The sequence below is a fragment of the Impatiens glandulifera genome, chromosome 7 (assembly GCF_907164915.1).
Source record: "Impatiens glandulifera chromosome 7, dImpGla2.1, whole genome shotgun sequence".
Taxonomy (NCBI): domain Eukaryota; kingdom Viridiplantae; phylum Streptophyta; class Magnoliopsida; order Ericales; family Balsaminaceae; genus Impatiens; species Impatiens glandulifera.
Window position 1 is genome coordinate 5,492,351 of NC_061868.1, and position 14,788 is coordinate 5,507,138.

Here is a 14,788-nt window from a genome sequence, read left to right on the forward strand (position 1 = left end):
AACATTAAATAAGTTCATCATTATTTCAACTCCACCATTTTTAGACATTTAGAACAATTTAAGAACAATAAATCTGTATGAATCTATGAATCAATGGAGACCATCTCCCGTGTGTAGGTTCTTCTTTCTCACCTATCTTAATATAATGACAAATTAAAATAACCCATGAATGAAGATCATTGGGTAAAATCATTAATACCATTGGGTAAAAGCATTAAGAGAATCTCCTTATCTTTATGTCACTTAACTTTCTTTCATTATGACGTGATCAAAACTTAGTATTGCAAGACTTTCAAATGTAAAATTCTTGCTCAACATATATATCTGTATATATTAATATTTAATATTTATATAAGTGGAGTTATAACGGTGTGCTATGGTGTTAGCCTCTTAGCCTACTCTAAATAATAGATAATATTGATAGAATCAAAAGAAGAAAGAAAAATAGACAAAAGTTAAACATTGTAAAAATCAAAGCATAACATTAATGACAAACTATAAATCAAAACTTTTTTGATTTGTGTTTGGGCTTCACCAAGATTTATTTAGATTTATTACACGAATACTTATCATATAAATATGTTATTATTAAGGATTTATATTGATAAGACATAATTCTAAAAAGATAAAATATGAGGAAAAATTCTACATACTTTCTTTCTTCGTAGTGAAATCTGGTGACGACCGAAGTGGACATAACTTTGATACCAAGTTACAAATAAAGAGAATTCAGAACTTTTATCTCTCCAATAATTGGAAACAAATATAAATAAATAAATATATATATATATATATATATATATATATATATATATATATATATATATATATATAAATATTTATAAACCCTAAACCCTAGTGTGAGTATTACTGTATATATGTATATGGGCCTTAATATATTTTATATGTATATGGGCCTTAAGATATTTATAACATATATTGAACACCTATAACATTAAATATTATACAATATTGACCATTATTTTTAACAAAGACTAATTTCCATTTTATAATTTTCAAAATTCTAATAAGAATGTTAAAATTATCATCATTGATAATTACTTGTTTAGTATAAAAAAGAAACAACTTTATTAATTTACAATTGATTAAACCGTGAACCAGTCTAATCTAATAACATGTTTAAGATATATTGTAGATGAAGGAGTCATGGGGTGGAGATGATTAGTGTTGGACAGGAAAGGATCTACATTAGGGCAGAGATGAGCTATAATTCATCTCGAAAAAAAAAATTAACTCTAAAAATATCCCTTAACTTTTTAATTTAATTTTCTAATTCTTAAAAATTGAAAAAAAAAATGCTAATTTTCACATGTTCATAGTTTTTCAAGTTCACATCAATTTCAATTCCTGACAAGATATTAGAGGAATATTGATTGTTTCATAAAAATGAGGGACATTATCGAGCAATTGATTCCTTAGATCCATGATTATTGAGATGATGATGGTGGTGTCTGTTTGTTTGTCCTTACAATTCAAATTAGCTCTTGTGAGAGTGATGATCAATAGTTGATTCATAACCTTAACTTCACTCTACTTAGTGTAAATTGAATGTATTGTTTGATGATATATATAAAACTCTTATCATTTGAATTTTTTAGAGCTCAGTGTCTTTATAAAAATAAATAAATTATTTGGTAATGATTCATATTCCCATATAAATCTATTTTTTTTATCCTTTATCAATAATAAAATATACAGTTCAACAACTTCAAAATTATAAAATTTTTGGATAATAACTTATGCATTATATAACAATATTGTTTACATTTATTAATTAAATACACAATGCGATCGAAATTGAGAAATATTGATATTTAATAAGTTAAAAATTAAAATATGGAAGTCAACCACAAATAAATTATAACTATCATTTTGTAGGACCATTTTAAAAAATAAAAAACAGATAAATTACAATTAACTTTATTTTGATATGACATATATTTTCAAATATTATAAATGATGTTTCCCTTTAAATTGATTGAGTTTTTTTAAATGGGTGATGACCAATAATTGAAAATTAAGAATGGTAATATTAATTATAATTGAAACTTGAAAAATATAACTTTAAATAGGCCATCATTATTTAAACGACTTTTAGACATATAGAGCAAGTTAATAATAATAGTGTATGAATCAATGGAGCCCCCTCTCTCCTGTGTACGGTTCTTCTTTCTCACCTATCTTAATATAATGACAAATTAATCCATGAATGAAGATCATTGGGTAAAATCATTAATACCATTGGGTAAAAGCATTAAGAGAATCATCAAATGTAATTACGTAACAAATATATTTGTATATATTAATATTTAATATTTATATAAGTGGAGTTATAACGGTGTGCTATGGTGTTAGACTCTTTAACTAACTCTAAATAATAGATAATATTCATAGAATGAAAAGAAGAAGAAAAAATAGACAAAAGTTAAACATGGTAAAAATGAAGCATAACATTTATGACAAACTATAAATGAAAACTTTATGATTTGTATTTGATTTTGGGATTAGGCCTAACCAAGATTTTGTTTGGGTTTATTATCTTATGTTTATTCTATAAATATATTATTATTAAGGGTTTATATTGATAAGACATAATTCTATATAGATAAAATGCGAGACAAAAACTCTGTATAATTTCTTTTTTTTATAGTGAAATCTTGTGTTAACTGAAATTGACATAACTCATTTGAGTGAATCACTATAAATTTGTGTTTTCTTGTGTTTTTCTTTTCTTACGTTTTTATAGATCGTTTCAAAAAGGTCAAATTTTGGATCCAAATCCTATAACCATAAGAAGGAAAAAATAGAAAAGAAACTCTAACTCAAATTTCATGGATTTGATACCAAGTTACAAATAAAAGAATTTCAGAAATTTTATTTTTCTAATAGTTAAAAACAAATATATATAGATATGAAATTTTAATGTGAGTCTTAATGTATGTGCATTAATATATATTTACTCTAAAATATTAAATATTATACAATATTGATCTATTATTTTTAAACAAAGAATAATTTCTATTTGTAATTTTCAAAATTATCATAATTGATAATTACTTGTTTATTATAAAAAAGAAACAACTTTATTAATTTGAAATTTATTAAATAGTGAGCCAGTCAAGTCTTATTTAATCTAATGACATATTTAAGATATATTGCAGATGAAGGAGTCATGGGCTGGAGATTATTAGTGTTGAACAGTAACGGATCTATATTAGGATAGAGATGGGCTTAAACTCATCTTGAAAAAATATATCTTTTTATGCTAAAAATATACCTTAATTTTTAATTTAATTTAATTCACTATTTAATTTTCTAATTCTTAAAAATAAAATAAACAAACAAAAAAAATGCTAATTTTCACATGTTCATAGTTTATTCAAACTCACGCTAATTTCAAATCCTGACATTATCAAGCAATTGAAATTCATTAGATCCATAATCATTAAGACGATGATGATGGATTGATGGTGTATTTTTGTTTGTCCTTACAATTCAAATTAGTTCTTGTGAGAGTGATGATAAGTAGTAGTTGATTCATAACTTTAACTTCACTCTATTTTTATATAAAACTCTTATATTTGAACTATTTAGAGCTTAGTGTCTTTATAAAAATAAATAAATAATTTGGCAATAATTCATATTCTCATTTTTTTTAATCTTTTATCAGTAAAAAATATATATATAGTTCAACAACTTTAAAATTATAAAAATATGGGTAACAACGCATTATATAAAAATATTGTTTACATTGTCGAAATTGAGAAATATTGATATATAATAAGTTAAAAATTAAAATAGTTAAGTCAACTACAGATAAATTACTATCATTTTACAGGACTATTTTAATAAAAACATATATATATTTTCAAATATTACAAATGTTTCCCTTTAAATTGATTGAGTTTTTTTTAAATGTGTGATGACAAATAATTAAAATTAAGTGCCTCAACTATTTATCCCCTCTGATTTTAAGGACTCCTGTTTTAAAGTGTGACAGTGTTCCACTACCATAGAAACCATTCCGTTCAAAAAATATAACTTTAAATATGCCATCATTATTTCAATCCCACTACTTTTAGTCATTTAGAGCAATTTAAGAACGATTGTTTTAAATAGTGAACTAGTCTAATCTAATAATAATATGTTTAAGATATATTGCATAAGAAAGAGTCATTGGGGGTGGAGATGATTAGTGTTGGACATGAACAAATCTAAACTAGGATAAAGATGGGGCTCAAACTCACCTCGAAAAAAAAATTACTTTACAAATATTCTTTAAATTTTTATTTTAATTTAATTCATTATTTATTTTTCTAATTCTTAAAAGTAGACAAAAAAAAAAAAAAAAAAAAAAAATGCTAATTTTCACATGTTCACAATTTTTTCAAGCTCTCACCAATTTCAAATCCTGACATGATGTCAGAGGAACATTGATTGTTTCATAAAAATCATGGACATTATCAAGCAATTGATTCCTTAGATCCATAATCATTGACGAGGACGATGGTGTCTGTTTGTCTTTACAATTAGAATTAGTTCTTGTGAGACGATAATTAGTAGTTGATTCATAACCTTAATTTCATTCTACTTAATGTAAATTGAATGTATTGTTTAATTTATATATAAAACTCTTATTATTTGAATTATATAGAGTTTAGTGTATTTATAAAATTAAATAAATTATTTAGTTATGATTCATATTCCCATATAAATCAATTTTTTTTATCAATAATATATATATATATATCAATAAATTCAAAATTATAAAAATTTTGAGTAATAACCTATGTATTATATAACGATATTGTTTACATTTATTAATTAAATACGCAAGGGTGTTGAAATTGAGAAATATCGATATATAATAAATTAAAAGTTAAAATAGTTAAAGTCAACAATGCATGACCATTTTAAAATAAGAAAACAGATAAATTACAATTAACTTTATTTTGATACGACATATATATCTTTTCAAATATTACAAATGATATTTTTCTTTAAATTGATTGAGTTTTTTTAAATGGGTAATGTCAAATAAGTGAAAATGAAGTGCGTCAACTATTTCTTTTCTCATTTTGTTGCATGTGCTCCCCTATTCCCTCTCACATGGGGAGGAGCAATATCGTAATAAAAGAAAATTTCTTTTATTACGATATTCTCCCTCCCCATGTGAGAGGGAACGAGGGGAGCACAACAAAATGGGAACAAAGGATCTCATTTGGATTTTAAGTACTCCTATTTTAAAGAGCGTCGTGAAAGTATTCCACTAGCATAGGATTGATAATATTAATTATAATTGGAATTTGAGGAAAAGACTTATATTTTAAAGAGTATTGTTAAAGTGTTACACTAGCATATGAGTGGTAATATTAATTATAATTGAAACTTGGGAAAAAAGAATCTTATTTTAAAGAGCATTGTGACAGTGTTCCACTAGTATAGAAGGAGTGGTAATATTAATTATAATTGAAACTTGGGAGAAAGACTCATATTTTAAAAATCATTGTGAAAGTGTTCCACTAGCATAGGAGGAGTGATAATATTAATTATAATTAGAACTTGCGAAAAAGACTCTTATTTTAAAGAGCATTGTGAAAGTGTTCCACTAGCATAGAAGTGGTAATATTAATTATAATTGAAACTTGGGAGAAAGACTCCTATTTTAAAGAGTATTGTGAAAGTGTTCCACTAGATAGGAGGAGTGATAATATTAATTATAATTGGAACTTGCGAGAAAGACTCCTATTTTAAAGAGTATCGTGAAAGTGTTTCACTAACATAGGAGTGTTAATATTAATTATAATTGAAATTTGGAAGAAATACTCCTATTTTAAAATGCATTGTGAAAGTGTTGCACTAGCATAGGAGGAGTGGTAATATTAATTATAATTGTAACTTGGAAGAAAAACTCCTATTAAAAAAAGCATTGTGAAAGTGTTCCACTAGCATAGGAGGAGTGATAATACTAATTATAATTGGAACTAGGGAGAAAGACTTTTATTTTAAGTGTATTGTGAAAGTGTTCCACTAGCATAGGAGTGGTAATATTAATTATAATTGGAACTTCGGAGAAAAACTCCTATTTTAAAGAGTATTGTGAAAGTGTTCCACTAGCCTATGAGGAGTGGTAATATTAATTATAATTGAAATTTGCGAGAAAGACTCCTATTTTAAAGAGCATCGTGAAAATGTTCCTCTAGCATAGGAGTGGTAATATTAATTATAATTAAAACTTGAGAGAAAGACTCATATTTTTAAAGAGGATTGTGAAACTGTTCTACCAGCATAGGAGGAGTGATAATATTAATTATAATTATAACTTGGGAGAAAAACTCATATTTTAAAGAGCATTGTGAAAGTGTTCCACTAGCATATGAGTGGTAATATTAATTATAATTGGAACTTTTGAAAAAAAAAACTCCTATTTTAAAGAGGAGAAATTATTGGAGGAGGGAATTTGAGAGAGGGAATGGGGAGGGAATGATGTGGCTCAATTTGATTAGTCAAAAAGATAACAAAATTTCTCTCTTTCTCTCTCTCCTTAACTTTTATCTTTTTTCCAACCAGTGATGTAGTGACACATCATCCCTCTCTCATTCCCTCTCTCAAATTTCCTCACTCTATCACTCCTCTTTAAAGAGTATTATGAAAGTGTTCCACTAGCATAAGAGTGATAATATTAATTATAATTGTAACTTGGGAGAAAAACTCATATTTTAAAGAGTATTGTGAAAGTGTTCCACTAGCATAGGAGTGTTAATATTAATTATAATTGAAAAGTGGGAGAAAAACTCCTATTTTAAAAAGCATTGTGAAAGTGTTGCACTAGCATAGGAAGAGTGATAATGTTAATTATAATTGAAACCTGGGAGAAAGACTCTTATTTTAAAGAGCGTTGTGAAAATGTTCACTAGCATACGAGGAGTGGTAAGATTAATTATAATTGTAACTTGAAAGACTCCTATTTTAAAGAGCATTGTGAAAATGTTCCACATGCATAGGAGTGGTAATATTAATTATAATTGAAACATGAGAGAAAAACTCCTATTTTAAAAAGCATTGTGAATCGTTGCACTAGCATATGAGGAGTGGTAATATTAATTATAATTGTAACTTAGGAGAAAAACTCATATTTTAAAAAGTATTGTGAAAGTGTTTCACTAGCATAGAAGTGATAATATTAACTATAATTGAAACATGGGAGAAAAACTTCTATTTTAAAAAGCATTGTGAAAGTGTTGCACTAGCATAGGAGGAGTGATAATATTAATTATAATTGAAATTTGGGAGAAAGACTCCTATTTTAAAGAGCGCTGTGAAAGTGTTTCACTAGCATAGGAGGAGTGATAACATTAATTATAATGGTAAGGATGAGTGATAATATTAATTATAATTGTAACTTGGGAGAAAAACTTTTATTTTAAAGTATATTGTGAAATTGTTCCACTAGCATAGGAGTGGTAATATTAATTATAATTGGAACTTCGGAGAAAAACTCCTATTTTAAAGAGTATTGTGAAAGTGTTCCACTAGCATAAGAGGAGTGGTAATATTAATTATAATTGAAATTTGCGAGAAAGATTCCTATTTTAAAGAGTATTGTGAAAGTGTTCCACTAGCATAGGAGTGTTAATATTAATTATAATTGAAACTTGGGAGAAAGACTCCTATTTTTAAAGAGCATTGTGAAACTGTTCCACTAGCATAGGAGGAGTGATAATATTAGTTATAATTATAACTTGGGAGAAAAACTCATATTTTAAAGAACATTGTGAAAGTGTTCCACTAGCATATGAGTGGTAATATTAATTATAATTGGAACTTTTGAAAAAAACTAATATTTTAAAGAGTATTGTGAAAGTGTTCCATAGCATAAGAGTGGTAATATTAATTATAATTGTAAGTTGGAGAAAAACTCATATTTTAAAGAGTATTGTGAAAGTGTTCCACTAGCATATGATTGTTAATATTAATTATAATTGAAACATGGGAGAAAAACTCATATTTTAAAAAGCATTGTGAAAGTGTTGCACTAGCATAGGAGGAGTGGTAATGTTAATTATAATTGAAATCTGGGAGAAAGACTCCTATTTTAAAGAGCGTTGTAAAAATGTTTCACTAGCATACGAGGAATGGTAATATTAATTATAATTGTAACTTGGGAGAAAGACTCCTATTTTAAAGAGCACTGTGAAAGTGTTCCACCTGCATAGGAGTGGTAATATTAATTATAATTGAAATTTGCGAGAAAAACTCCTATTTTAAAAAGCGTTGTGAAAGTGTTGCACTAGCATAGGAAGAGTGGTAATGTTAATTATAATTGAAACCTGAGAGAAAGACTCTTATTTTAAAGAGCGTTGTGAAAGTGTTCACTAGCATACGAGGAGTGGTAATATTAATTATAATTGTAACTTGGGAGAAAGACTCCTATTTTAAAGAGCATTGTGAAAGTGTTCCACATGCATAGGAGTGGTAATATTAATTATAATTGAAAATGAGAGAAAAACTCCTATTTTAAAAAGCACTGTGATAGTGTTGCACTAGCTTATGAGGAGTGTTAATATTAATCTATATATATAATGATGCTTAATTTTTAAAGTGTCCGGATTGCCGGGTCGAGAGTTGTGGTTAATTTGGATATATGTGAGAGTAAATTGATACTTGGGTCGGATTGTGGGTTGACCCGCTGATAAACTTAAAACGGTTAAAAATAAAAGGGCAAATTACCTGGGCGGCCTTCGAATTACCTCGATCGCTCACTTTTGGCCCTCAAATTAATTTTTAAAACAAATCGCCCCTTCAACTTTTAAAAAGGTCACCAATGACCCTTCCGTCAACTTTTTGGTTAAACATAACGGCTTAAGTTTAAAATATATTTTCATATATATTATCTTTAATTTTATTTTTTATATTTATATATATATTTATTAAATCGCTTATATATAATATTATATATATATATATATCTTTTATTATTAATTTTTATATTTATATAATTATTAAATCTCTTTTATATATATATATATATATATATATATATATATATATAATTTACTTTTATTTATATACATATATATAAAATAAAATTTAAAAATAAATTATATGTATTATCTCTAATTTATAGAATATATATTTTAATTTATATAATAAATATATATATATATTATTTATATATATTATCTTTAATTAATTTATAGAATATATATTTTTAAAAATAATTTGAAAGATTAAATGTAATGATAACCTTCTAATTACTTAATTATTTTTAGCACTAGAATTATTTTTTAAAATATATATATTATATAAATTAATTAAAGATAATATATATAAATAATATATACATATATATTTATTATATAAATTATTTTAAACTTTATTTTATATAAATATAGATTAAAATAAATAATATATCTATATATATTATTTATATATTATATAAAAGATTCAATAATTATATAAATATAAAATTTGATTATATATATATATAATATTATATATAATTCGAGGGCCACCAGGTAATTTGCCCAAAATAAAATTAAAAATGCTATAGGTATGGTTCGAACTTGCAACCTAACAAAAATAAGTACAACATTTTAACCAACTAGGCTAATAACACTTTATATTTTAAATTCAACCCAAAGTTTGATAAACGCGTGACATTTTAACAATATAAGTTCAACTTTTTAACTAACTAATCTATATATATAATGATGCTTAATTTTTAAAGTGTCCGGATTGCTGGGTCGAGACCTGTGGTTAATTTGGATATATGTGAGAGTAAATGGATACTTGGGTCGGATTGTGGGTTGACCCCGCCCATAAACTTAAAACGGTTAAAAATAAAATTAAAAATGCTATAGGTATGGTTCGAACTTGCAACCTAACAAAAACAAGTATAATCTTTTAACCAACTAGGCTAATAACACTTTATATTTTAAATTTAACCCAAAATTTGATAAACGCGTTACATTTTAACCATATAAGTTCAACTTTTTAACTAACTAATATATATATATATATAATGATGCTTAATTCTTAAAGTGTCCGGATTGCCGGGTCGAGAGTTGTGGTTAATTTGGATATATGTGAGAGTAAATTGATACTTGGGGTCGGATTGTGGGTTGACCCGCCGATAAACTTAAAACAGTTAAAAATAAAAGGGCAAACTACCTGGGCGGCCTTCGAATTACCTCGATCGCTCACTTTTGGCCCTCAAATTAATTTTTAAAACAAATTGCCCCTTCAACTTTTAAAAAGGTCACCAATGGCCCTTCCGTCAACTTTTTGGTAAACATAACGGCTTAAGTTTAAAATATATTTTCTTATATATTATCTTTAATTTTATTTTTTATATTTATATATATAATTATTAAATCGCTTATATATAATATTATATATATATAATATTATATATATATATATATATCTTTTATTATTAATTTTTATATTTATATAATTATTAAATCTCTTATATATATATATATATTATTTACTTTTATTTATATATATATATATATAAAATAAAATTTAAAAATAAATTATATGTATTATCTCTAATTTATAGAATATATATTTTAATTTATATAATAAATATATATATATTTAATTTATATATATTATCTTTAATTAATTTATAGAATATATATTTTAAAAAATAATTTGAAAGGTTAAAAGTAATGATAACCTTCTAATTACTCAATTATTTTTAGCACTAGAATTATTTTTTAAAATATATATTATATAAATTAATTAAAGATAATATATATAAATAATATATATATATTTATTATATAAATTATTTTAAACTTTATTTTATATAAATATAGATTAAAATAAATAATATATATATTATTTATATATTATATAAAAGATTAAATAATTATATAAATATAAAATTTGATAATATATATATATATAATATTATATATAAACGATTTAATAATTATTTATATAAATATAAAATATAAGATTAAAGATAATATATAAAAATAATAATATTTTAAGCTTAAGCCGTTATGTTTAACTAAAAAGTTGACGGAAGGGCCATTAGTGACCTTTATAAGAGTTGAAGGGGCGATTTGTTTCAAAAATTAATTTGAGGGCCAAAAGTGAGTGATCGAGGTAATTCGAGGGCCGCCCAGGTAATTTGCCCAAAATAAAATTAAAAATGCTATTGGTTCGAACTTGCAACCTAACAAAAACAAGTACAACCTTTTAACCAACTAGGCTAATAACACTTTATATTTAAAATTCAACCCAAAATTTGATAAACGCGTGACATTTTAAAAATATAAGTTCAACTTTTTAACTAACTAATCTATATATATAATGATGCTTAATTTTTAAAGTGTCCGGATTGCTGGTCGAGACCTGTGGTTAATTTGGATATATGTGAGAGTAAATGGATACTTGGGTCGGATTGTGGGTTGACCCGCCCATAAACTTAAAACAGTTAAAAATAAAATTTAAAATGCTATAGGTATGGTTCAAACTTGCAACCTAACAATAACAAGTATAATCTTTTAACCAACTAGGCTAATAACACTTTATATTTTAAATTTAACCCAAAATTTGATAAGCGCGTTACATTTTAACAATATAAGTTCAACTTTTTAACTAAGTAATCTATATATATATAATGATGCTTAATTCTTAAAGTGTCTGGATTGTCGGGTCGAGAGCTGTGGTTAATTTGGATATATGTGAGAGTAAATGGATACTTGGGTCGGATTGTGGGTTGACCCGCCCATAAAAATTTTACCGTAATATTTTTTTCACAGTTTTTTATATTATTACTCGTGCAAATGCACGAGATACATACTAGTTATAATTGTAACTTAGGAGAAAAACTCATATTTAAAAAAGTATTGTGAAAGTGTTCCACTAGCATAGGAGTGATAATATTAATTATAAATGAAACATGGGAGAAATACTCCTATTTTAAAATGCATTGTGAAAGTATTGCACTAGCATAGGAGGAGTGGTAATATTAATTATAATTGTAACTTGGAAGTAAAAACTCCTATTAAAAATAGCATTGTGAAAGTGTTTCACTAGCATAGGAGGAGTGATAATATTAATTATAATTGGAACTTGGGAGAAAGACTCCTATTTTAAATAGCGTTGTGAAAGTGTTTCACTAGCATACGAGGAGTGGTAAGATTCCTATTTTAAGAGTATTATGAAAGTGTTCCACTAGCATAGGAGTGACAATATTAAGTATAATTTAAAAATGAGAGAAAAACTCCTATTTTAAAAATCATTGTGAAAGTGTTGCACTAGCATAGGAGGTGTGGTAATATTAATTATAATTAAACTTGGGAGAAAGACTCATATTTTAAAGAGCGTTGTGAAAGTTTTCACTAGCATAAGAGGAGTGATAATATTAATTATAATTATAACTTGAGAGAAAGACTCATATTTTAAAGAGCATTGTGAAAGTGTTCTACTAACATAGGAGTGGTAATATTAATTATAATTGAAACATGTTAGAAAAACTCATATTTTAAAAAACATTGTGAAAGTGTTGCACTAGCCTAGGAGGAGTGGTAATATTAATTATAATTCTAACTTTGGAGAAAAACTCCTATTTTAAAGAGTATTGTAAAAGTGTTCCACTAGTATAGGAGTGGTAATATTAATTATAATTGAAACATGGGAGAAAAACTCTTATTTTAAAAAGAAATGTGAAAGTGTTGCACTAGCATAAGAGGAATGGTAATATTAATTATAATTATAACTTGGGACAAATACTCATATTTTAAAGAGTATTGTGAAAGTGTTCGACTAGAGTAGGAGTGGTAATATTAATTATAATTGAAACATGGGAGAAAAACTCTTATTTTAATAAGCATTAAGAAAGTGTTGCACTAGCATAGGAGGAGTGGTAATAGTTATTATAATTGTAACTTGGGAGAAAGATTCATATTTTAAAGAGTATTGTGAAAGTGTTCCACTAACATAGGAGTGATAATATTAATTATAATTGAAAATGGGAGAAAAACTCCTATTTTAAAAAACATTGTGAAAGTTTTGCACTAGCATAGGAGGAGTGGTAATGTTAATTATAATTGAAACCAGGGAGAAAGACTCCTATTTTAAAGAGCGTTGTGAAAGTGTTTTACTAGCATACGAGGAATGGTAATATTAATTATAATTGTAACTTGGGAGAAAGACTCCTATTTTAAAGAGCACTGTGAAAGTGTTTCACCTGCATAGGAGTGGTAATATTAATTATAAATTAAACATGGGAGAAAAACTCCTATTTTAAAAAGCATTGTGAAAGTGTTGCACGAGTATAGGAGGAGTGGTGATATTAATTATAATTGTAACTTAGGAGAAAAACTCATATTTTAAAGAGTATTGTGAAAGTGTTCCACTAGCATAGTGATAATATTAATTATAATTGAAACATGGGAGAAAAACTTCTATTTTAAAAAGTATTGTAAAAGTGTTGCACTAGCATAGGAGGAGTGGTAATATTAATTATAATTGAAATTTGGGAGAAAGACTCCTATTTTAAAGAGCGTTGTGAAAGTGTTTCAGTAGCATAGGAGGAGTGATAATATTAATTATAATTGTAAGGATGAGTGATAATATTAATTATAATTGTAACTTGGGAGAAAAACTCCTATTTTAAAGAGCATTGTGAAAGTGTTCCACTAGCATAGGAGTGGTAATATTAATTATAATTGAAACGTGGAATAAAAACTCCTATTTTCAAAAGCATCGTGAAAGTGTTGCACTAACATAGGAGGAGTGATAATGTTAATTATAATTGAAACTTGGGAGAAAGACTCCTATTTTAAATAGCGTTGTGAAAGTGTTTCACTAGCATACGAGGAGTAGTAATATTAATTATAATTGTAACTTGGGAGAAAGACTCTTATTTTAAAGAGTATTATGAAAGTGTTCCACTAGTATAGGAGTGGTAATATTAAGTATAATTTAAACATGAGAGAAAAACTCTTATTTTAAAAAGCATTGTGAAAGTGTTGCACTAGCATAGAAGGAGTGGTAATATTAATTATAATTGTAACTTAGGAGAAAAACTCATATTTTAAAAAGTATTGTGAAAGTGTTCCACTAGCATAGAAGTGATAATATTAATTATAATTAAAATATGGGAGAAAAACTTCTATTTTAAAAAGCATTGTGAAAGTGTTGCACTAGCATAAGAGGAGTAGTAATATTAATTATAATTAAAACTTGGGAGAAAGACTCATATTTTAAAGAGCGTTGTGAAAGTTTTTCACTAGCATAAGAGGAGTGATAATATTAATTATAATTGTAACTTGAGAGAAAGACTCCTATTTTAAAGAGTATTGTGAAAGTGTTCCACTAACATAGGAGTGGTAATATTAATTATAATTGAAACATGTTAGAAAAACTCCTATTTAAAAAACATTGTGAAAGTGTTGCACTAGCATAGGAGGAGTGTTAATATTAATTATAATTGTAACTTGGGAGAAAAACTCCTATTTTAAAGAGTATTGTAAAAGTGTTCCACTAGCATAGGAGTGGTAATATTAATTATAATTGAAACATGGGAGAAAAACTCTTATTTTAAAAAGCAATGTGGAAGTGTTGCACTAGCATAGGAGGAATGGTAATATTAATTATAATTATAACTTGGGACAAATACTCATATTTTAAAGAGTATTGTGAAAGTGTTCGACTAGAATAGGAGTGGTAATATTAATTATAATTGAAACATGGGAGAAAAACTTTTATTTTAATAAGCATTAAGAAAGTGTTGCACTAG